The sequence below is a fragment of the Heterocephalus glaber genome, unplaced genomic scaffold (assembly GCF_053883595.1).
Source record: "Heterocephalus glaber isolate CG9 unplaced genomic scaffold, H.glaber_assembly_v1.0 deba00001689, whole genome shotgun sequence".
Lineage (NCBI taxonomy): Eukaryota > Metazoa > Chordata > Mammalia > Rodentia > Bathyergidae > Heterocephalus > Heterocephalus glaber.
Window position 1 is genome coordinate 9,583,366 of NW_028258414.1, and position 25,643 is coordinate 9,609,008.

Here is a 25,643-nt window from a genome sequence, read left to right on the forward strand (position 1 = left end):
GATCCATCTTACTCCAGGTGGGAAATGAACGTCCCCTGGCCTTGCCCAGCTACCACATTACGGAACAAGACCGGCACCACGGGGGTGGCCCCTAAAATGCCCACCCTGACCTCTCCCCTGCGCCTAACACACCCCACTGTGTGCCCTACGCTGCAGATTGTGCTCCCAAAGCACGACCTTTCCACCTCTGGTAAAACCGTTCCTCTGAACTTTTACTACAGAAAAATTCATCTTACTCCGAGGCACCGTTTGAAAATACTCTGAAAAATTTGAACCCACGACTTGGGAGAGTGGAGGACAGGCCAATCAGATACACACGGAAGTGATAGGAAATTTAGGGAGATACTGAAATCTGGGAAATGCTTTTCTTAGCACTTAATTTTTTTTTTAACTTAAATGTCCCTTGCTTAGGAAGGCACAGAGAAAAAATAAAGATAACTTGGATTGCAAATCAAGTTAACGTTTTGAGTACAAAAGAGTGGTAGAAAATGACTTTTTTCTAATCTAAGGGAGAAAATATACAGAAAGTCTGGACTTTTCCATTGTGACCCAGTTTTTAGCAGTTAAGGTCAGTTTTTTCTGAAATAAGGCATTTCACACTAAATGTGGGAGCTTCAAGATTTTTCCACATATGTCATCATTTTTAACATATTTAGCTCTGTTAGGCTAAGGCTTGTCACAATGAGTTGAAGGCCATTCTAAACAGGACTGTCAGTGGGTTTCAAATGAGACTCATTCTTGAAGTGGGCTTGATTTTAATTTCTGTCAATTTTTTATGTTTTCACATTTTATTGGTACATTTTAGGTATACAATATAATGACATTCATCATTGGAAATTTGCACCTTTACATAATCTCTCTTGGTTCTTATTTTTCCCCCTTCCCCTGCCCTCCCTTCAACCCCTCCATCCCTCCCTATTTACAAAGACTTTGTTTCCATTTTTTCATTTTCTCATATTAATTTTTGATTTTTCACCTACCACATGGGAGAGACTTCCCTAAATTCACCCTTCTTAGTAGGACCTGAGCTCACCAATTTCATAGACCTCCTCATGAATTGTACCTAAAATCTTACCTCACCTTTTATCATCCTCTCTTTCAACTGCCCTGCAGTGAGTTGAGGAAACTGCAAAGTCAGAACCATCCAAATCTCTGTAAGACTATGCTCACTGAGACACTGGCTGCAGGTTTAGAAGCCCCATGAACACCTTCATATTTGATAATTCAAGGGAAAGACTCATAGAACTCGGGAAGGGTTTGAATGTAGTGGAAAGGCAGCAATTAAAATCAGCCAAGAGAAGAGATAGAAAGGGCAGCGTCCCAGAGACATCCAGACGTGGAGCTTCCAGTCACCCCTGTGGAGCCATTAGCATCATTTCCTCCTCCAGGCACAGTATGTGACGCTTTGTACAGAATACTGTCAATCAGAGCAGCTCTCTGGGTCCGCTGGTGTCCAGAGTTTTAATTGGAGTTCAGTCTCACACGGCCCTCCCTCATGGCTGACTTTGCCTGTAGCCCTCCTGGAGACCAGACTACTGCCTGTTTCCTCCAGAGGTTGCAACTGATACAAGGTGCAAAATGCCCACTGTAAATCATGTTAGGCTCTCTGGTGGCTAAAGTAGCCAAAGACCCTTCTGTCAGGCAAGACTTTCCAGGGGCCTAGAGATCACCTCTCAGTGACCAAAGGCAGTGGCCAGACCTCTCTTTGGGTGAGGTTAGTTTTACACTACGCACACAGGCCCTAGACAACTGGAACACTAGGGGAGACTCTTCCCTAGAAACAGCCAGTTCTTCCCACAGTATAGCTCACACTGAATGCAGGGACCACCCAGGTTTTCTCTATTTTTCTTTATTTCCCCGGAACTGGAACATCTGTAAAAAAGAGACCAGAATCTGAGGAGAATTCTCATGCCTGATTTCATACTTTCCCTTGAGATAGTTCTATTTCCAAGGGTCATTCCCTTGTGGTTTGGAATAGTAGAGAATAATGCATTAAAAGCCAGAGGCATTTTCACTTCAGAATGGAATTCAGAGAAAACTGGTCAAATTAGGGTATGACCTTACAGTAAAAGTTATCTGTCAGCACTGAATTGTAAAAATGGGACAGAAGAACTAAGAATAGTCATACACATGTTGATCAGTGTCCCTCTTGTTAAGAGGGTCACTCCCGACACACTAGTGGAGGGTGGTAAGGGGAAGAAAGCCTACACATTGACCTGATTATTGAAGCTGATCTCTGTCTAGCATAGTATTCTCTTCTTTCCATGTAGAATATGTATAATGAGGAAATGTGAAAGACCTTCCCTATTTCCAGTAAGCCCCGTTATTTGTGGTCATGCAAGCACTACTCAGACACATGCCACTTCTTGGGGCAGTGATTATTTCTTTCAAACCGGCTACCAAAAACGAGTACACCTAGAGGAAAGAGTACATGCTTAAGAGTCAGAATACTGGGGTCTAACTGTGGCTTTGACATTCTACCAGGTGGTAACTTAGGGCTAATCACTTTACTTCTCTGGGCCTCAGTTTCCTTTTCTGTAGAATACATAGTTTGGGTTATGTCCATTTCCTGCTCTAAACTGACCCAGTTTCCCCAAAGCTACGTGATTTCTCTTTACTGTGAAAGTAGACTTCTTTTACTCTTAGCTTAGGCAATCAGATTGTTCCTGGTGAATCTCTCTCTGTCTCTCTCTCTCTGTGTAGCAAAGGTACTTCACTCTAATATAACATATTAGGTGTATGTTTCAGCGATCCTTTAGACCAGGAGTTCTCCAAGTATGGTCCAAGGACAAAGTCATCAACACCAACAGGAAATACATGAAAAATGCAGATTCATGGGTCCCACTCCAGACTACTGAACCAGAAACACTGAGGGTGGTACCCAGCAATTTGTGCTTGCAAACCCTTCACATAATCCTGATGTGTGCTCAGATTTGAGAGCTGCTACTTTAGATTGGGTTGTAAAATATAAACGGTAGGAGAAAATTTCAAAGAAAAATCACATAATCAAAGCTATCATAGTATTCACCAGAGAGCATACATTCAAAGGGCTGTATATATTTTTACTTGCTTAACCTTGCAACAAGGCTATTCAGCAAATACTGTTGTTATTATCTTCATGTTATGAAAAGGAAACTAAGCCATGACAAGTATTGTGGGTTGGTCCATATCACAGAAAGTAAGAGCCAGACACTGCGGAGAGCTGTGGATTATCTAAGTCCTAATAACAACTCTGTTAGGCAGGTACTATTTTTAGCCCTAGTTTACCAAAGAAAGTAAAGTATAAAGAGGTAAACAAGGGAGGCCGGGGATTTAGCTCAGTGGTTTCGCCGCCTGCTGCGCAAGTGCAAGGACCCGAGTTCAATCCCTGGTACCAAAAAAAAAAAAAAAAAAGGTAAACAAGGGCCAGGGGTTTAGCTCAGTGGTTCTGCTGCCTGCCTCCCAAGCGCACCAAAAATAAATAAATAAATAAATAAAGAGGTAAACGAACTTGCCCAGGCAGTATATCCAGTATGTGTTGATCCTTGAATAGGTTTTATCATACTGGTAGCAATCTTCTTTTTTAAATTAGTAAGCTTTGTTTCTAAGTGTTAAGATGCCACAGTGTCACTTAAATAATATCTTCATAAATGCTTGTTTGACCAACTATTAAACACATGTTTGTACAACAAAAGTTACCTGGTCTTATGAAAAATTAGCTTTTAAATTAGTTTTGGAAATTATATTTCAAAAATCCAGCAGTGTGTGCTAGCAGCACCCTTGGAAGTATGGGAGCTAAACTGGCAGTTTGATATTTTTACTGTCTCACTTACCAAGTCATCTGTGTGATTCCCGAGGAGCATATAATATAAACAGGAATGGAAACTGGGCCTTGGTGGCACAGAACTATAATCCCATCACTCAGGAGGATGAGGCAAGAGGATTGCTGCAAGTTTAAGGCCAGCCAGGGCTACATAGTGAGTTCAAGGTCAGCCTGAACTACAAAGCAAGTCTTGATCTCAAAAAACAAAAAGCAAAAAACCAAAAGAATGGAGTTAAAGATAACTTGAAGCAGTAGAATGATTCAGCCAAACTTACAGCAGAGATAAATAAAAAGAAATTTTATGTTGCTTTTGACTATCTTGAATCTGTTCTATGGCCTTTTAAACTCTAGAGCAAATCTTTGCTGCATTAAATCTCTCAAGGGCTTCTCTGTCTCCGAATTATCAAAATAATAATCTTCCTCTCAGTAGAAGATTTATGGAAAGCAATACATTTGATGGTCACAGAGCTAATGGGTGATTTGTAAAATTTCAATATGGCGATAGGACCTATGTGCAGAAAGAATAGAGATTTAGAATTTAATCTCTTTTCCTACCCAAGTCTGGTGTAACATTTTCTATAGTACTTGACTTTATTGCAATTATGCAAACAGATGGGTTGTTATTAAGGGGGGGAAAAAAATATCTGGGAAGAAGAGTAATAAGCTCTTGAGAAAGAATAAGGGAGCAGTTCAATTCAGGGAACATTTACTGAGTATCAGTTATGTGCAGTGTGTTTCACTAGATTTTTCAATTCAGGAGAAAACATTTGTTCAGTGCCATCCTGTGTGCCTAGCACTTTACATACTTTCTCTCATTTTATTTTGCTACTATTCTGAAATAGCTGTTACCCCATTTTACAGATGAGAACACTAAGACTCTAAGAGGTTAAGTAACTTTTCCAAGTTCAGTTTAGTAAAAAAAAAAAAAACAAAAGTCCAGTTCACATCTACCTGGCTCCAAAGTCTATGTTGAATCATTTTCATACATATTACCTCATTTGCATCCAACAATTTAATTCTAAGGAGTAGGTTTTTTTCCTCAACAAATTAAGGGTAATATGTATGAGGAAATCATGTGACTAGTAAATGTTAGAGCTGCCTTTTACTGAGTTCCTACTATGTACCATGTGTTACTATTAACACATTATCTCAGAATTCCATGAAGAAGTATTGTTGTCATGCAAGACAGATGAAAAAATCAACCAACCAATCAAACTTTTGGTACCCTGATGAGTAATCTAGTTCCGTTTCATTCCCTCCAGCAACTGAGAGACAATTGCAGAAAGACCATGACACTACAAATACCAGAAGGGAGAAAGTCAGTTCATTGAAAGAGGAGGGCATAGTCCTGGAACTGCTTTTTTGTATTTCCAAATGTTTTCAAGCACTTGTTAGGTCAGCTTGCTGTCCTCATTTGGACAAAACAATGGAAAGAAGTGCATTTTCACCCTTAGTTCCTGCAAGCAAGCAGTAGATGTGTTCAGTTATCAATCTGAGGGCCCTGAAGGCTTCACATGACAATTTGTGCAGAGTACAAATGATCGGATGTGTCTGCCAGACTGCAATGCCCATCACTGAGAAGTTGCAAATTCTGATATTTTGAATACAGTACTTGGCTCTTTGGAAATGTTTCTGAGGAATCTGTAACGTAGGCTAGACAAAGGTGAGTCCAGTTAAACTAACAGAGAGAAGGTAACCATTTCAAAATGCCTTTAGCAACCCAGTCTGCAGATTGTTATTGGTGTGACTATTGTTGAAACAGGTGTTAGGTTCATAAATTTGCATAACAAAATGCTTTTCCTGTGGCAGCAGCCCATACAATAATTGGTGCCATCTGTATTTATCTGAAGTTTGGTTTCTAATATGAAGACAGGGAATCTTGTGCTTTCTAATTTCATAGTGCCTGTTTGATGCTGAGGATGCCTGACATTGGAGAGATGTTCGTCATTTGCAAGGAAAATACACATTGAGGGAAAATGTGAGAGTAATAACATATGTTGCTTTTTCTTCATCAATATTTTCATTTCCCACTACATAAGGCAAAACCAAAGCCACAACACCTACAGACCTGCTTCTTCAGAGCAGTGAGTAAGGAAGAGCCAGCTAGGATAGAAAACCAACAGGCCCTGCCAACACAATTTACCAAATTCTTTTGAAAGGGACTGCTTGCGCTAGATCCTGTCTTTGCTGGGAGCTTCCTGTTTTCTTACTTTAACCAATTTGTATCGGGGTTTTTTTGGGTTTTTTTTTTTGGTACCAGGGATCAAACTTGGGACCTTGTGCTTGCGAGGCAGGTGCTGGAACCACTGAGCTAAATCCCTGGCCCTTAACCAATTCGTAGAAATTGAAGTCTGGTATGAATAACATCTCTGGTTCAACTGCTTTACCACCACCTAGAGAGCAGAAGCTGTTTGGGTTGAAGCTTTATATCTATTTCTAACGGGAGAAGGAACAACAGAAAAAGTAGGAAAGCTTTGTTCTCCACAATCTGAGAGATAATGCTAGCATATATTGAGTAAAGGATGTCCTAGAATGAAAGAAGTGGTCTTTTTCAATGAATACCATAAAAATCAACTTATGACTCTCACAATTCAAGCCCACTGCAGACCTGTAAGATAAATAACTGTTATAGGTACACCATGTGTATTCTTTCAATATTTTGTATTTTTGTGTGTACAGGTCCAAGAAGACCTTCACCAATTAAAGGAGAAATTAACAAAATTCCCAAGTGAGGAAGAAAGAAAGACTCTAGATATTCAGAGTCTTGAAACAGCAATCCGAAGGACAGAAATGGGGTTAAGAGTAAGTAGGCTTCAGATATTAAATAAATCCTGGAAGGAGACAAAGAAGCCTCTGGAAGAAAAGATTTGTGGTTCTCATAGGACCCTGTATGATTCTGTAACCCAGTGGGATTTAGGGTGGCCATTTGCATTCATATTTTCTTAGTTTTCTAAATGACAGTGATTACTACCTGATTGATTTACATCATGTTATATTCCACAAAGAATTTAAAGAGATGAAATACGAGATTCTGCAGCAGCAAGTCCTGAAACTGGTTTGATAAAATAACTTAAGCTTGAAAAATAAGCACTATTATTCAAACAATATGGAGTATAATTGAAGGATATGTTGAATTTTTAAATTTTCTAAAAATATATTACAGTAAAAGATACATTGCCATTAGTCCCCTTTGCTTCAAACACATTTATCCCATCATTCTTGCCACTTTCTGAGGCAGTTCTGGAATTCCTCTTTTGTGAGAGTCTTTAGTTGCATTGTCATGACTGCCTCAATGCCCTGAGTCAATTCAAAATATCTATCTTTCATGATCATTTTGACTTTTGGAAAGAGCTAAAAATTGCACAGTACCAGATGAAGTAAGATCCAGTAAATAAGGTGGATGACAGTGCACCATAATCTTTTTATGAGCCTGCCTTTTGGTTGGATGGCACTGAGCACGAGCATTTCCTGTATTTTTTATCACACCTTATAAAGACACTCACAAAAGAGGGCTTCCAGGACTCCTTCAGAAAGTGGCAGGAACAAAGAAATAAGCATGCTCAAAGTGAGGGAGAGTTAATAACAAGATGTCTTCGTAATAAGTTTTAAAAATGTATATATACATCATATTTTTTGATCAGCCCTTGTTTTGCCTGACCAAAAAGGATTCTTACTAATGCAATGCAGATTTTCTGGGATTTACTGGGATTCTAGAAAATAAGAAATGACTGATCCCTAATAGCTTAAGTATTTTGAGCTATTCATTTTTGTAATATTGTAATTAAGTGGGTAAAACTAAATGGACTGATTTTGAGACAGAGAAATACAGTAGTTAGAGACTTCATGTTATAAACAGCCCTAAAAGGAGAGGAGAATCCAATCCTCAGACCAGGCTGCTATTCATCTATGCAACCAACATGTATTAGCTAATAGGGTACCATCTTCCAAGTAAGGTCCATCTAGAGCTGTGATTTTCAGTGCCTCAGACCTTCACGCTCCTGTGTAACCAGTTTCATTGCTAGCTCCCAAGGCTGTGAAAATTGTGGTGTTTCCTGTAGCTTCCTCAGACTGGCATGTCATTCATTGTCCTATATTACTTGTTGGTGAGAGGGCTGGACCCAGCTGGAGTCTTCTGGGTTGGCCATTTTGAATAATTTGTTACCTAAGGCCAAATGCTTATCTCAGTTGCTGGCTCCAAGCCCTGTAAGAGAAAGACATTATTCCTTGTGGATTTACCTGGCTAAGCAATTTGCTGACTATTGTGCACAGTTTCATTTGCAAAGAATGCTACAGGTCACTCAAGCTCTAGTCGCAGTTGTTTATTGTGCTTTTTGGGAGAGTTGAAGTCATTTGGCCTTATAATGCCTAAAGACACCTTAGGCATGTAATAACACATAGCATGTTGTGCTTTTTGGCTTCATTACACGATTCAAAGTGTTAACCTAATGAAATGAATTAACTGAGTATCTTTAGTCCACTGTAATGGCCTAAGCTTTGACTTTTCTGTAACAGATTCACCTTCAGAAGTATTTAGATGTTGTAAACCATCATGTGTTAATGACTTCTGTTGATGAGAACTTACATTCTCCTGTAGCTTCAAAATGGTGAGTAAAATAGCCATTTTAGAGCCCAAGTAAATGAAAATAATAACTTCTCTCTTAGATAGGTAGTTATACAGGCAAAATTTTCCTGGCATTGTTTACATCCATTCTACTAATTTCAGTAAAGTAATGCATAAAAATTAATGCACTTTAATTGTCGGTTACTTCTATTGAGTTTTAATGCTTGATACCATGACAATTATCTCAGGGTCCAGGTTTCAGTTTTACTTTTTAGTTTTAGTTTTAGTTACTTTTTAGTGAAAGGCACAGTGGACCTTCAAGTTATGACCTGCTTGACATACAAACAACTTGGGTTAATTAGGTTAATGGAAGATTCATCTGTCTCTGGTTATAGTGTGTACCCAGGTAAACATCCAGATCTCAGCTGTACTAACAACCAACTTGAGTTACAACCAGCTCTAGGGAACCAATGGAGTTCATAAGTCAAGGGTCCATTGTTAAAGAGTTAAAATTCAACTCTTCAAGGAAACATTTTAAGGCAAATTAGTTTTTGTGCATTTAGATCATTTGTAGAATGTTATATGTGCTTTATTGTAAAGAAGATGCCTGGTAAACACAAGTAATAGAAGGTGCTAGAAATATTTATTATGTAATCATGTCGTAAGAGATGATTTATTAACATTAGAATTGAGTTTAAAAGAAGTGATCTTGGACTGGGGATTTAGCTTAGTGGTGCCATGCCTGCCTGGCAAGTGCAAGGTCCTGAGTTTGATCTCTGGTAACAATAAATAATTTAATAAATAAGAAAAATAAAAGAAGTGATCTTGCCCTCAACCTGGAGATTCTTAGGTACAGGACTCCCAATGAGTGAAGGTAGATTAAGCTTTTGTTCTAAGCTTATAAACCCTGTGGCTCTTATTTGTGTTTTATATATGTACCCAGCGTAAGTGAATGATATGGGGCAGCAAGGTCAAGTTCCAAAACTAGTTGGGGAAAGCTATAGAGATAACCCAGTCCCAGCACTTAGTAGTAGGGAGCAGAACTTTGGATATACATCATACCTGTCTCCCTTCTCTCAGTGAAGGTAGTGCCACAGGCACACAGGCAGAGGTAGCCCTTCTCTGGTCTCCCTACTTCTCCTGGGGCCCCCGTGCAGTCATAAACATCTGCCGTCTCAGGCTGCTCTGCATTCATCACAGTTTCATTCCTATTGCCTTGATGGCCCTTATACTACTTATCAATTGCCTTGTATCAAACCACCCAAAACATAGAGGCGTAGAATAACAAACGCTTGCTGGCCCACAGTTTCTGTCCTCAGGAATCTGAGCACACTTAGCCAAGTCCCTTTGGCTCAAGGACTCTCACAAGGCTATACACTCTTAAGTGCTGGCTGGGGGAGGCTGCTCTGAAGAGTTGACAGGGGGCTGGGGGGGCAGGGGCTGAGGGATGGGAAGAGATCTGCTTCCAAGCTCACTCACATGGTTTCTGGCAGGACTTGGTCCTCAACGTGTGGGTCTTTCTTAGGCTGTCTCAGCGTTCCTGAGGCATGGCAGCTCATGACTATGGAGACCATAGTCCTGTAACCTATCCTATTGCTTCTACTCTCTTCTGTTGCTTAGAAGGGGAAAGGGGAAAGGGTTACACAAGGGAATGAATACAAGGGGTGGGATCACTGGGGACCATCCAGGAGGCCACACTTCCCACTGTACTCTCATGTTTATCTCCGTGACCCCCCCAGCTTTTCTGTCAAGCTTCCCCTCACCTCATCAAACTATTTTTTAATTTTCATAGCATTAACAACAAGGGGGCCAAGGAAGAAATAGGGAGACCAAGGAAGGGTTGGTTCCACAACTTATTTGGTATGGATCCTTGACTATCTTCTATTGGCAGTTACTTTTTCATTGCTCTGAAGGACAGTGGGCAAAGCTTATAGGTCTTAGTTGTTCTGGTTTTCTGTAATGACTGGCACATAGCAGGACCTGGGTAGATGTTTGATCTTGATAATAATACTTTATCTTGTCCATGGATAGTACAGAAAGCATATATATCTATATTATCTTATTTGACCCTTTAAGCAACTATTTCATAGCCCTAATAGGTGTTATCCTCATTTTATAAATGTGTAAAATGAAGCCATAGAGGTTAAAGGACTTGATTAAAATCTTAGAGTTATTCTCTCACATCTCAATGTTCTTTTCCGAAATTGAACGGTACTTTCCTGTCTTGGAGAGATTATGAGTATTTAAGCTGTGCTTTCCTACTTGACAACAGCAGAAAGGTCATTCCATCATGCCAGTCTTCAGCTAGGAAGCTGGAGAAGCTGATGAATGTCCAAATGCTGTGGACATCATGATAGAGGAATACTGTGTGTCTTTGTTAGTTCTTTGTCTTTATAATATCTGGTAACCCAGCTCTCCGCCAACTCCTGGGTATATGATGAGTCTAAAAACCCATTGTCCTCCCTTCTGCCTGTTCCTATGTTAGCATCCTGGATTAGACCAGTTAGAATAGCGGTGGCAGACTTATGGCATGCGTGCTGCAGTGGGCTATTTGTTGTCATTGAAAGCTCTAAAAGGTTCACCATTACTGAATTAGAAGATCTGGAAACTCCCTAACACTTTGTCCTGAATGGACCTGAAGATCTCCGTATGATGCACACCTGTAATCCCAGCACTCTGGAAGGCTGAGGCAGGAGGATCCCAAGTTTAAACCCAGCCTTGGGGAACTTCGTGATTTAGCAAGACCCTGTCTTGAAATGAAAAGTAAAAAGGAATAGGGATGTAGCAGAGAGTGAAGGCCCTGTGTTCCATCCCTGATACCACAAAAAGAAAAATAAATAAGTAAAAACAACAACCACCTAAGATTGAATAAATTGCCCAAGATCACATGGCCCTAAAAATCTACAGGAACTTGAATGAAGTTCAATCTTCCGATTCTAAATTCAGCATATGTCCTGTCATGCTAATGAAAGATAGTATATTGATGCTTGCAAATTATGTTCAGTATTTTTAAATTCTTAAAGAAATCATGGTAAATCAAACTCAAATTTCAAAAGTATCCTCTTGAATTGAGCAATTTAGTGAGAAAGACTGTGCTAACCTGTACTGATTAAAGGGTAAGTGCTAGAATTCCTGAGGTGTTACATGACTGTAATCAGAATTCTTTTGGCCACATAAAGGGTCTGCTTCTGTATAGACCAGGCATATTCTGCCACCCTATTTCTATGTCAAGTTAGAGTAAGTTTTTTTTTTTTCAGTGCTGGGGATCGAACTCAGGACTTTACGCTTACAAGGCAGGCACAGAGCCACTGAGCTAAATCCCTGGCCCTTAGAGTAAGCTTTTTGCATTGGGACTGAACTGGGACTGGAACTTGGCAGTCAGGCTAGTAGGAACTGCCAATGTCGGCTCAAACCATGAGGCCAAATGTCTTAGGGTAGCAACTCCTTCTGAAAGGGGAGGCATTATAATAAGGACTGGAGGTCTCTGTTGCTCCTCTGGCAGCAGAGCACATTCTGAGTAACTGAGAATCAACATTGCTCAGACATATGAGGCTTCACTCTACCTGTGGATGCCAAGGACATCAGGAGACTTTCATTCCAAGTGACGACTATACCCAGGTACACCTACAAGGTGATTTACAACTACGTATAATAATTGTCAGCAGCAGTAGCAGGAGCACTGTTGTCAATATTTTGGTAACACCCATTGGCAAAGGACTTTTTGAAAACCTATGAGATTGATACATACCCAGTGAGGAAACTAAGGCTTTCATAAATCAGTCCCAGGTCACAGAGGTGGTCAATGGCAAGACTCAGACTCAAGTCCAGATCAAACGTCTGCAGTCTGGTACTCTCCTCCCACTCTGTGGCTGCCTGAAAACCAGGAAGCTTACTTTTTACAAAAGATGGTTTTCCTTTCTGGCAAGTATTGCTCAATCTGGTAGTTTGCTGGGTAGAGAGAAAAACCAGTAGGTACATAAAGTGACAATGATGGTTGCCAGGCAAATGCAAGATCTTCCTAGCAGTCATTCCGAAAACAATGCAAAAGATATTACCCAAAGTAGCATATTTTCTCCAAGCAGCTCAAAGTGCTTTTGTATTGTTTTCAAAATAGGTTTCACTGTTATTCCCACTTTGGCAATGATTCTTCTTTGTCAGAATGTGGCCCTTCCTGTTATCATTGCTGGCTTTCACAGATTTTATTGCTCATGATATCTGCTCACACTGTTCTTAATGAGCATGCTCTGCTTATTGACACTAGGAGGGTAACTACCATCTGTACCAGCACTATCAGAGCTGCACAGAAATCTTCATTTTGTACCGTTGTGCTGTACTACAGGGTAGGGGCATAACAGAGCAAATAAATAATGGTGAGAAACAGCGCGAGGAAGAGAGGTTTCGGTTAAATGGTGGGAGTAGATTAGAAGGTACATAGTCATTTAATTATTGAAACACTTCAGGTCCAGTCTACTCTGGATTGTCCTATGGGGTATGCATTGTTGACATTGCATGTCAGCAATGTAAAATCTGACTTCATCCTAGGCCCCCGACACACACACACACACACACACACACACACACACATGCGCGCGCGCGCGCTTGGTGGGAGAGAAAGACAAGGGTAACAGGATGTTAACCCTTGCTATGTTACATGAGAGGCAACTGGATTCTCGCTATTTTTCCATGGGCTTGAACTTTTTAAAATCAAAAACTAATTTTTAAGGCAGCATCATACAGTTAAAAAGTAACAAGCTAGAGAAAACCCGCTTGCAACAGATTTGTCACAAAAACTGGTAATACTGCTTTTTTTTTTTTTTTTTTTTTTTTTTGGTACCAGGGATCAAGCTCAGGACCTTGCACTTGTGAGCCAGGCGCAGTGTCACTGAGCTAAATTCCTGGCCCAATACTTCATTCTTAAATAAAAAGAACTCTTGCAGAGCAAAAGCTTGATATAGGCAAAAGGGCATCAGACTACTCATAGAAAGAAAAATGCAAACAAAATTAGTAAAATACATAGGTGAAAGATGTTTACTGTTACTAGTAGCTGATAATACACACAAAAGAGAAAAAATGTTTACTGTCACTGGTAAACCAGAGAAATTTGAATTAAACAACATATTTCTCTTTTTTCTTTACAAATGAGCAAAGCAGGTCGTCTAAGCTGCCATGCTATTTAGTTCTGATGAGGAACAGCAGGGACAGCATACTTTTATTCTAATGGTGAAATACTGTAGCACAAAGTTCCTAAAGGCAATTTTTCAATATGAGAAGATTTTAAAAATTATTTTTAAATTTAGCAATAGTAGCTCTGGGAATTATTCTAGGAAATAAAGGGAAGGATATGTGAATCTCTGGAAGTATGTTCACTTTAGCAATATATCTAATAATAGTAGTAAATTTGCAAATACCTTAAATGGCAACAGTAAAATGATTAAACCCATTATAACTTATTTATATGTGTATAATAAGCTATTGAACAGGTATGAAGAAATTTTGATGTCATTGGAATGTAATCACTTATAGGTTGAGGGGGGAAAAGTGAGATACTCAATTGTATCTCAATTCAATTCTCAACTTCTGAATATAATCCATGGAGGTAAAAGGGCTGAAGTACTATACCAGGAGGCTTTCACCTCTGGAAAAATGATGTAGATATTAGAAGGTATAGCACAGCTTCTCCTGGGCTTTTGGCTAAAACCAACTAAAAACCTTGTACATTATATGGAAAACAAAGATAAAACAGGGAATGAAGGCACATGCCTACAATCCCAGCACTTAGGGAGGCTGAGGCAGGAGGATTGCAAGTTTGAGTCATACCTGGGCAACATAACAAGACCCTCTCTCAAAAGAAAAAAATAAAGAGGCTAGGAATGTAGCTCAGTGAGAGAGTATCCTGCATTCGATCACAGTATGGCAAACAAACAAACTTAAGAGGAGTCTGAAGGTGGGGAGAAGGCAGACTGGTAACCTAGGCTTTGGGACATAAAAACAGGGTGGAGAGTCCATTGACTTTTCCTTTTGCTTCACCTGACCCATAACTGACCTCTATCATTTTCCTGCTCTGCAAAGAACTTAAATATTTCTCGAAAGACAAGTCTCTGACAACAAATTCACTTAGCTCTTGTTTGTTTGAGGATGCTATTATTCCCTCTTCACATTTGGAGAATAACTTTGCTGGCTATAGAATTCCATGTTGGCTAGTTTTTCTCTTCACACATTTTCAAGATTTTGATCCTTCTTTCTTGCATGGTTTGTTTTTTTATTGTCCTTAATAGCTCTGTTTCTTATCCTTGTGTCCCCAGGTTCTTACAGGATTGGCTTTTCCATGGTTTGAATATGATATGCCTACAGTAGGTATAATTTTTTGCTATTTATCCTGGCTGGTGTTCGCTAAGATCCCTAGGCCTGTGATTTGGTATCTGTCATTAATTTTGGAAAATTCTCAGCCATTATTATTTGAATATTTTTTCTGCTCCTCTGTCCCTTTCTTCTTTTTCTGGTATTCTCATCATGTGTATGTTACATCATTTGTAATTATCCTGCAGTTCTTGAATATTCTGTTTTATTTCATTCCTTCTTTATTCCTCTTTACATTACAATTTGGGGGTTTTATTCTGATATTTCTTCAAGCACACTGATTCTTTTATTGCCCATGTCGCAAAGGCATTCTTCATTTCTTACAGTGTTTTTGGTTTCTAGCATTTCTTTTTGATTCTTTCTTAGATTGTAAGAATATGTGCTTATATTACCCATCCATCCTTGCAGTCATCAATTTTTTTCCCTTAGATTCCTTAACATATTAATAGTTATTTTAAATTCCTGCTCTGATGTTTTTGAAAGTTCTGTCATAGCCAAATCTGGTTCTGATCCTTGCTTTGTCTCTTCAGACTCTTTTTTTCTTGTCTTTTAGCATGTCTTGTAATTTTCTTTTTGTTGGAAGCTAGCAAAGTAGACCTTTATTGTGAGGGTTTATGTTTATCTGGCTAGGAGGTAGCGGCGTTTACTGTGGCTACTACTCTAGATGTTTGAGGCTTCAATTTCCTCTAGTGTCTTTGTTCCTGTCGCCTCTTGTCTTTCCATTTCCCTAGAAATGCTTTAGAAAAATAAAGCCTGAACCATGCTGTTTTTTCATCTGCGATCCTGTATTACCAGGGCTCTGAGGGTGCGGTGATAAGGTGAGTGTAAGTGTGTGTGAAGGGGATGCATTCTACATTCCTAGGGTTAGGTCTCAGGCTTTTGGTGCATCTATGTCCCTGGGCTGTTACCTTCCTAAGTTTTTCTCAGCTCCTCCAGCTGCCTTCATCATAGGTGAGACAGGAAGGCCAGTTGGGGCTGGAGTTGGCTGATCGCCCTTCCCCGAGTCAGATTAGGCTTTGGTAAAATACTTTTCCTTGAAAACCGGCCTTCATTACAGAGAACACAACAAAGAACAGAACTCTTTGGGTAAATTTCAAGCTAGTTATTTCTCCTTCCCCTACTGGAAGCAGGAGAGAGGATTTTTCTCTGATCTTCACAGTGAGAACAAGGTGGCACTTCCATGGGACCACCCAGGACTCATCCGCTCAGAATTTTAACTCCCAAGCCAGCCTTCACTAAGCCTGCAGCAGTGTGCCAACGAGCCAGTACTGTCGCGGCAGCAGCTTCTGCTCGCTGTAATTGTGATTCTTCAAATCTTCCTCTCTCCAATTTTCAGGGCAGCATTTTGCTCTGTGATCTTGATTCTCTCACTGATACAGGATTTGTCATTTTTGGTTTATTTTGCCTTTTTCTTGTTATAAGGATGAGAGTAACACATTCAAGCTCTTTACATGTTGGGTAAAATCAGAAGTCCATAAATTGCTTTTTCTTTTGGTACCGGGGATTGAACTTGGGACCTTGCACCATAAATTGCTTTTTAATGATGATTTTACAGAAGAGGGCATCACAGTAGAATCAAGGGACTGAGTTATATTGGTGGTTGAATTTTATTCATCTTAATTAAGCTGACCACATTAAAGTAATTGAACTTGCTTTTAAATTTAAATTTCTAAGGTATAATCTGACATGCATCTATCCATTCTTACAGTTTTATTTTGTTTTTACATTGCTTTCCCATGAATCTATCTACTGCTTAATAATGAAAACCTTTAACCAACTTTGAAATGTAAATCTTTGCAATTATATAAAATAGCAGAGATTTAACTAATGTAAGTATTAAATGCTTAGAGATCACCATTTTGAATATTTTTAACATCGGCTATCTTATAATTTGATTTTATTTAACAAAATACAACATTATATATTCTTCTCTACCAAGAAATGCTTTATAGTGTAATAATTCTGTCAGTTGTTGGTTACATAAACTCAACCATTGATAGTGCTTTTTTTTTTTTTTGGTACTGGGGATCGAACTTGGGTCCTTGCGCTTGCGCAGCAGGCGGCAAAACCACTGGGCTAAATCCCCAGCCCGATAGTGCTTTTTATTCATGCTATAATGGTCTTTATCAGACTTAGAAGTTCTTATGCTTAATAAAACAACTGCAGTTTTACAATGGTAAAAATCCTAAAAATTAGTTTAATTTATTGTAATCACCAATAGTATGTTTCCTATAAAATTTAATATTAACTAAGAAGAATTGTTTTTAAAAAACTTTAAAGACAGAAAATTTGATTTTAAATTCTATATCTTTTTACTTAGGTTGTTTCCAACTGTAATTGACTGGAAGTCATTTGTTTTTCCCCTGGAATCTGAGGGTAAACTTTGGCGACTCCCAAAACAGCGTGGGTTAATTCTAAGAGTAAAGGTAGGGACTGAGAAATCTGTGTTGACAAAGTAGTGATTCCTGGGGCCTTGGAGGAAGGGAAACCAGGAATACCTTCTACTGGGTAGGAAGTTTCTTTTTGGGATGATAAAAATGTTCTAGAATTATATAGTGGTGGTGGTTGTACAACTTTGTGAATATGTTAAACACTACTGACTTGTATTTTTAAAAGGTAAAATTTATTGCAAATAGATCATATTTATATAAAACTGTACTAGTTAGCTTTCCTGTCTCTGGGACAAAATATCCGTCACCTGCAACTTAGAGGAGGAGAGGTTTGTTTGTCGCACAGTTTCAGTGGGTTCAGTCCATGGTCAGCCAGCTCCAAGGCATAAACAGCATGGTGGAAGGGTCAGCTGGATGCTAACATAATGGCAGCCAGAAAGTAGAGAGAAAGGAGAGCCAGGGACATGAATATATCCTTTCAGGTTATGCCCTCAGTGAACCACCTCTTTCAGCTAGGAACCACCTCCAAACAGTACATTTAGCTCTGACCACATCAATGGACTAATCCACTGATGAATATAATGACCCCATGATCAGGTCACCTTCCAAATATGTGAGATTTTGGGGGGATATTTTAGATCTAAACCATAAAAATGTGTAAAGAGTAAAGACAGGATATTTCTATTGTGTTCTACAGTAGAAAACACGATACACATATATAAATAAGTTTCTACAATTTCATGTTACTATTGATTTAGATATGTTCATAACAGTTTTGTTCCAACAGCAAAATTAATCAAAACATAATGCCTTGAAATTTTTAAACAGAGTCTCACGGGTTCCCAAATGGCAAGAAATAGAGCTCAAGAAGTTTCTGATTTTGCCTCCATTCTGTGTTCTCTCATCTTGACTCTTGTTCCCCCTTCTTAGTCAGTCTTAGTTGAGGCTGCTTTTACAGAATACCACAGATGGGGCATCACAGTTTCTCACAGTGCTGGAGGCTATGAGTCTATAATCAAGGTGCTGGCAGATCTGGTATCTGGTGGGGTGCTCTTCCTTGTTTGAAGGAAGCCTTATTTTGCTATCTGAGAGAGAGGGGATAAGGACAAAGGAAGAGGGAGAGGAAGAGAGAGAGAATCTTTTGCCCTTTCATAAGGACAATAATTTCATGCATTAGAATTACACCCTCATAACCTAATTACCCTGTAAAGGCCTCGCCTCCTAAATCTATCACATTAGGGTTTAAGGTTTCAACATGACTTTTGGAGGGACACATTCAGTCCACAAACTCCTGGATTCCCCAAGGTAATAATAGCTCACCTCTTTTGAAACTAGGTACCATTGCCATTGCTTTGAAAGTATCATCTTGTTTAACCTTCAGAACAATCCTAAAAGGAGGTGTTATTATTTTTATTGGTGAAGACATGTTAAATAAGTTGTTAAGATGTTAAATAAGTTGTAAATATCCAAGCCAGGATTATGAACCCAGAAATGCTGGGACCCAAAGCTGTGTTCTTAATCCAACATCATAGTCTCTTTTTCAATAATAGCCATCTTGAGATATAATATCCATACCCTAAAATTCATCTTTTAAAGTGTTCCATTTTCATATGTTCACAGAGTTGTACAGCCATCAATTTTTTTATAATTGCTTGTACTACCCTGTATTTTTCCTTCATCACACTTGCCACAGTTTGTAATTAGTATGTTGTGATTGAAAAAAAAAAAGTCTGTCATCCTGTGATATTATAAGCTTAACGAGAGTAGGATCTATGTCAGCGCATTCATTGCTATACTAAGCTAGGGACCCACAATAAATATTTGTTAAATGACTAAATGAAAGCACCTCAGTGTCCTGTAAAGGTGTGCTCATCCCCATACAAAAGGTCAGCCCAGTTCCTACGGACTCACAAGCAGCCTGCTTCTACCTGCCATTGCTCTCGTTACCTTGGGTTCAGCCACTATTTATGGGGAGCTTACTGCGTACCAGGGGTTGTCAGAGGTGCACTGAGAATGGACAGGGCAGCTGGGCTCTCGGGCCTCACAGAGCTCACAGCCTAGTGGAGGGAGTGGGAGGACCAGCCTCCAACAAGAAAATACTAGCTAAGAACAAGGGCTCTAGGGCTGGGGATTTAGCTCAGTGGTTTCGCCACTTGCTGCTCAAGTGCAAGGACCTGAGTTCGATCCCCAGTACCAAAAAAAAAAAGAACAAGGGCTCTGATGCAAATATAACAGAATTCTCCGACAAGGAGAGCTTAAACTTCTCGTTTTCCTTGCTATTAAGTAGCTGTTTCAATTTTTTTTTTTTAACCAAGAATTTCAGGAGAGTCACACTTGGTCTGCAAAACCAAGAACTGGAGGCCTCTGATGTATAGGACTAGTGAAACAAAATACCTGAAATTAGAACCATTGTAGAATATATAGTTACTATTACCTCCCCCCAGTAAACTTTGGCCAGAAATTTATTTTCTCCAAAGAGTTTTGAATCCTGGCAAATGACTATAAAGCTAAGGAAATACACATGCTGCTGAGGTGACCTGTGCTCTATTAAGTACTGTGAACATGGGTGAGGTCCATTTAGGAAGGGGCATGGGCCATTTCCCACCCGGACTTCACTCTAGGGCCTGGATTCCTATTGTTATTTTTATCCCTAATATTGATAACATCTACTTAAAAATGCATATCCGCTGACACAAAAGATAGCTCTAATTTTTATTGTAAAGTCAATGACAAACAGTGCTGTTTTGCCAGCTGTTACACATGCCTACTACACCAACATAAAAGCTTGTATTATTAAGTAGCTGTGAAATCCAACTGGGATATTACTACCTTTAATTGGTCACTTTCAACTTTTTAAACTAGGTAAACCCCAGTAGCTTCTTTAAATTCTCTTTCCTCAAAAGTGGGTAGCTGCACTTGGAATTCCAATTCACACCAAAAAACTTAAATGACAAACAATTAGGAGTTGCTCAATTGTAATTAAGAATTGTTTATTAAGCTTCATTTAAATTTGAGAAAGCACACTCAGAAAACTGTATAATTAAAAAAGAGAATGTTCACATGCATATGTGCTTGTATTATATGTTTTATTATATTAAAAAAGGGAAATGTATGGAAGATGACAAGCTAATGTTATCATTGGTTACCTTATGGGATTGTGTAGGTTGGTAGAGGATGAAGGGGAAACAGTTAGCTTTGTCTTAGTTTACATGAATCTTTAACTTTCTGAAGACTGCCCTTGAAAAAAAGTAAAATTGGAATATAAAGCAAAATTGACATATAAAAGCTTATTTTGGGGATTTGTGGATAACTGTGTGTAAAGCTACATAGTCTCCATTTCTGATTATCAAAATACTCACTATTTGACTTTTCCTTCTAGTTTATCAGTGATGCATAAAACATGAGAAGGCTAATTGTTTCCACATCATCCTCTACCAACCTGCCCAATCTCATAAGGTGGCCAATGTTAACATCAGCATACATTTCTTTTGTTTGTAATAAAACATATGCAACAAGCTCATATGCAGATACTGTCTATAGGATTTGGGTTGGTTGTGAATTTTTTGTTTTTACTGAAACATTATATTTTGTATTGCTAAAAATAAAAACCATCTTTTGTTTATAGATACTATATGTGAAGCTATGTTCATATAATTATTGTATAAAATATATGTATTTCAAAATCAAGAAACTGAGATAAAATATAACTTTGGGATAAAATATAAATATGGTGTCATATTTCTCATTTTGTTACTATTGAATTTCCCTAAAAAGGAAAAAGGGAAAATGTGACTCTGTAGGTTCCAGGGTTGAATGTGACAAGTCCAAGTCAAGTGGAAATATCTTTGCTGTTTCATGCTTTGTTATCTGTGGGTAAGAATTCTCCCCCAGACCTGGGTGTGGTGGTGAATGCCCCAGTCCCAGCTATACAGGGAAACCTAAACTAAGGCACATGGTTATGGTTACCTGTTATGGCGGTATGGAAGTGCTGCGGAGAGAGTACTGGCCCTGATGGTGACTGATCTTCATGGTGGACAGCATGTAGTGGGGCATCCGCCTGGGAGATCGCATGGGGAGGGAGCCTGAATAGATACCCAAACCTCATGCTCTTCCTTCTTTCTGATCTCCTGCTTCTCAATGACAAATGGGAGATATCAGCACAGGGTATGTTATTTTTTAGAACCATTTCTAAAACACATCATGAACAGTGTGACCATATAATTTACTGTCCAAACTATGGCACTCTTAAGAAGAAAAGGGAATGCTATTAATAATGACTTCAAGACAGTGGGGTAAACCAACTTCCCTCAGATGCCCAAAACATTCATTCATTTATTAAGTCATTCAGTTGATCAGCAAATCAATTGCCTAGGGTGGCATTAAGCACTAGAGTGCTAGGCACAAGAGGACTTGTCCTTGAGAATATTTTGAGGGAGACAGACAAATATATGGAAGATTTTGTGGATCATCTGAGAAAGAAAAGCAGTCTTCTTATGATTACAGGTAGAGTTGAGAAGACTTGGAGATTGAGTTGGGGTTAAAAGAGAGCAAGGGAGTCAATGATAACTCAGTGGTCCGGCTTGGGGACTGGGGGCTGTGATACCATTCATTGAGATGAGGAACACAGGAGAAGGGCCAGGAGAATAAGACTGATTTCGTTTCAGTGTTGAATCTGGGATTTTGTGGATCCTCCAAGAGAAGATGCTCAATAGGCAGATGGATATGCCCACCTATAGTATGGAGAGCAGAAGAAATAGCTGAGAATGATCCCTGAATTTGGTCCCATTGACATCTAGGACCACAGAATCCTTCAAAGAGAGCACCAAATGAAAATGATCACGTGTTGAAGTTGAAATTTCATTTTTCTTGGATTGTAAGATACCACAAATCTGAAGAGTCAAACCAATTATTAAGAGGTTTTCAGGTTAAAAATGCATTAAATGCAATTTTAAGCCAACACTAATATATATATATTACATATTCTCTCATATCACAAAGTTGGTGTCTAAGCCATTTTATTCACAGTCTAAAGATTCTTCCAGTTCACTTTTGGCCATTTGACATTATCTGTAACATCCACATGTGAACTTTTTTTTATAACCCTGATTTGTGAAGTGGAATCTTTTTGCCTCTCTTCATTTGTAAATAATTTGGAGGCGACAAATCCATCCAATTAGGAATGAAAAGGGTGAAATTACAATGGACCCAGCAGAAATCCAGAGGATCATCAATACCTACTTCGAGAACCTATTCACCAATAAGATGGAAAACACAGAAGAAATGGACAGATTTCTAGATACATATAAATTACCAAAATTGAACGAAGAAGACCTAAAAATTCTAAACAACCCAATATCAATCAATGAAATTGAAAACATAATTAAAAACTTACCAACTAAGAAAAGCCCGGGCCCTGATGGCTTCATTGTTGAATTCTACAAGACGTTTACCAAGGAACTATTGCCACTACTGTTTAAACTCTTCAATGAAATTGAAAGGGAGGCAATACTCCCAAATTCATTCCTGGAAGCAAGCATCACCTTGATCCCCAAAGCAGAGAAAGACCCAACCGAAAAAGAGAACTATAGGCCAATCTCAATAATGAACATAGATATAAAAATCCTTAATAAGATACTGGCAAATAGAATGCAGAAGATCATCAAGAAGACTATACACCCTGACCAAGTGGGATTCATCCCAGGGATGCAGGGATGGTTCAACATATGCAAATCAATCAATGTAATACACCATATTAATAGAGCCAAGGACAAAAACCATATGATCATCTCAATAGATGCAGAAAAAGCATTCGACAAAATCCAACACACATTCATGATAAAAACCTTACAGAAAATTGGAATAGATGGCCTCTACCTCAATCTGATACAAGTCATATATGAAAAACCAACAGCCAATATCATTCTAAGTGGTCAAAAACTGAAATCCTTCACACTAAAATCAGGAGCAAGACAAGGATGTCCACTATCATCACTCCTGTTCAATCTAGTTCTGGAAACATTAGCCACAGCAATTAGACAAGAGAAAGAAATAAAAGGAATAAAGATAGGAAATGAAGAAGTCAAATTGTCATTATTTGCAGGTGACATGATACTCTATAGAAGACCCCAAGAACTCCACCAAAAGTTTTCTACACTTAATAACCAAATTCAGTACAGTAGCTGGATATAAGGTCAACACACAAAAATCAATAGCTTTCCTGTACACAAACAACAGATACTGAGAGAGAAATGGGACAAACAATTCCTTTCACAATAGCATCCAAAAAACTGAAATACCTAGGAATCAATCTAACAAAAGAAATCAAAGACTTCTATTCTGAAAACTATAGCACTCTGAAAAAAGAGATTGAAGATGTTATCAGAAAATGGAAAGACATCCCTTGCTCCTGGGTAGGAAGAACCAACATAGTGAAAATGGCCATACTTCCAAAACTGCTGTATAGATTTAATGCAATCCCAATTGAAATCCCAGCAGCATATTTCATGGACCTTGAGAAAACAATCCCAAAATTTATTTGGAACAAGAAGAAACCCAGAATAGAAAAAGCAATTCTAGGTAACAGAGATATGGCCGGGGTATCACAATCCCCAACTTGCAATTATACTGCAAAGCTATTGTGATAAAAACAGCATGGTACTGGCAAAGAAACAGATCTAAGGACCAGTGGAACAGATTAGAAGATGCAGAAACAGCTCCAGACACACTCAGCCACCTCATCTTCGACAAAGGAGCCAAACGCCCTCACTGGAGCAAAGATAGTCTCTTTAATAAATGGTGCTGGAAAAACTGGGTTTCAACTTGCCAAAGATTAAAACTAGAACTATATCTCTCACCATGCACTAAACTAAAATAGAAATGGATTAAAAATCTAAATATTAAAATAGAAACACTAAACCGGCTGGAAGAGAGGTTAGGTAGAACTCTTGAAGACATTGGTATAGGAAAAGATTTTATGAACAAAACCTCAGTTGCATGTGAACTAGCACAATCAAGAAGTGGGATCTCTTCTTATTAAAAAGCTTCTGCACAGCAAGAGAAACCACCAACAGTGTGAAGAGAACCCACAATGTGGGAAAAAATTTTCACCAGCAATTCATCAAACAAAGGCCTACTATCTAGACTATATAAAGAACCTTAAAAAATCAGATCTCCCAAATTTAAAGATCCAGTCCAAAAATGGTCATCTGAAATGAGCAGACATTTCTCAGACAAAGAATTAGAAATAGCAAATAAACATATGAAAAAATGTTTGACATCACTGGTCATTTGAGAAATGCAAATGAAAACAAGGCTGAGATTCCACCCCACCCCAGAAAGAATGGCTGCTATCATGAAATCAACTAATAACAAATGCTGGCAGGGTTGTGGGGAAAAAGAAACCCTGCTCCACCTCTGGTGGGAGTGCAGACTGGTGCAGCCACTGTGGAAATCAGTATGGAGATACCTCAAAAATTAGGACTGGAAGTCCCATTTGACCCAGCTATTCCCCTGCTGGGTCTCTTCCCAAAAGAATTAAAAGAATCGTACCACAGTGATATATATGTGCACCCATGTTTATAGCAGCACAGTTTGTGATAGCTAAAACTTGGAAACAGCCCAGTTGCCCATCAACTGGAGACTAGATAAAGAAAATGTGGTTTTTCTATAAAATGGAGTACTACTCAGCCATAAAGAATGAGAAATTAGAGACATTTATAGCTAAATGGATGCACATTGAGGCGCTACTCTTAAGTGAAATAAATAGGACAGATATGTGTAAATACTGAATAGTTTCTCTGGTGTGATAAACTAAAAGTGTAAATAAGGACTAAAAGGTAAAATAGATAATGTGAAATAGGAAGAAAAGGGGCAAAGGGGAAGGGAAACTGGGAGGGTTAGAGAAGAGAAAAGAAGGGAATGGGATTAATATGAGAAAATGAAAAAAAAGGAAACAAAGTCTTTGTAAATAGGAAGGGGTGGAGGGGTTGAAGGGAGGGCGGAAGAATGGGGAAAAAAATAAGAACCAAGATAGAGTATGTAAAGGTACAAATTCCCAATGATGAATGTCATTATATTGTATACCTAAAATGTACCAATAAAATTAATAATAAAAAATAATTTGGAGGCCATAATAAAAAATAGTAGTTTATTTTCATTGCCTTAACTGGCTGAACTCATAATTTAATATTTTCCTTAACTGATTTATTCATCCGTGAAAGTTAAACACCTTCTCTTAAAAATCGGGGTACAGACCAGCTGCCAGCTTGGCCGAGTGGGGCCGAGTGGGGCCGAGTGGGGCCGAGGGCTTGCACGCTGACTGGGACCTGCTTCCTCCAGCTTGTTCCACCAGCTTGTGACCAAGACAGGCTTGCAACCAAGACAGGGTGAGGAGGACCCCCCCCCAGGCACACCCACCAGCTGCCAGCTTGGCCAAGTGGGGGCCTCCAACAACAGGCTCCATCCCCACCCCACCCACCTGCCTCTGGCCTTTTGGCTGTGCTGCTTCTTGGTTCCACACTGCAGAGGCACAGGG

The 25,643-nt window shown here is 39.0% G+C and overlaps 1 protein-coding gene and 1 long non-coding RNA gene across 2 annotated transcripts in view; one reads left to right on the top strand and one right to left on the bottom strand.

Annotated features, from left to right (window-relative positions):
- The first annotated feature begins 8,331 nt into the window (after positions 1-8,331).
- The window catches only part of Iqch (IQ motif containing H), a 185,722-nt gene continuing 168,410 nt past the window's right edge, over positions 8,332-25,643 (top strand). Inside the window, exons 1-2 of the mRNA XM_087198955.1 lie at positions 8,332-8,406; positions 17,041-17,146. The gene's annotated coding sequence lies outside the window, so the exon portion shown is untranslated. The remainder of the gene's footprint in view (positions 8,407-17,040; positions 17,147-25,643) is intronic.
- LOC106010343 (uncharacterized) overlaps positions 17,140-25,643 on the bottom strand; it is a 196,337-nt gene continuing 187,833 nt past the window's right edge. The window contains exons 12-13 of the long non-coding RNA XR_015446482.1: positions 21,077-21,240; positions 17,140-18,195 (exon numbers count right to left, since the gene is read on the bottom strand). This is a non-coding gene — a long non-coding RNA (uncharacterized LOC106010343). The remainder of the gene's footprint in view (positions 18,196-21,076; positions 21,241-25,643) is intronic.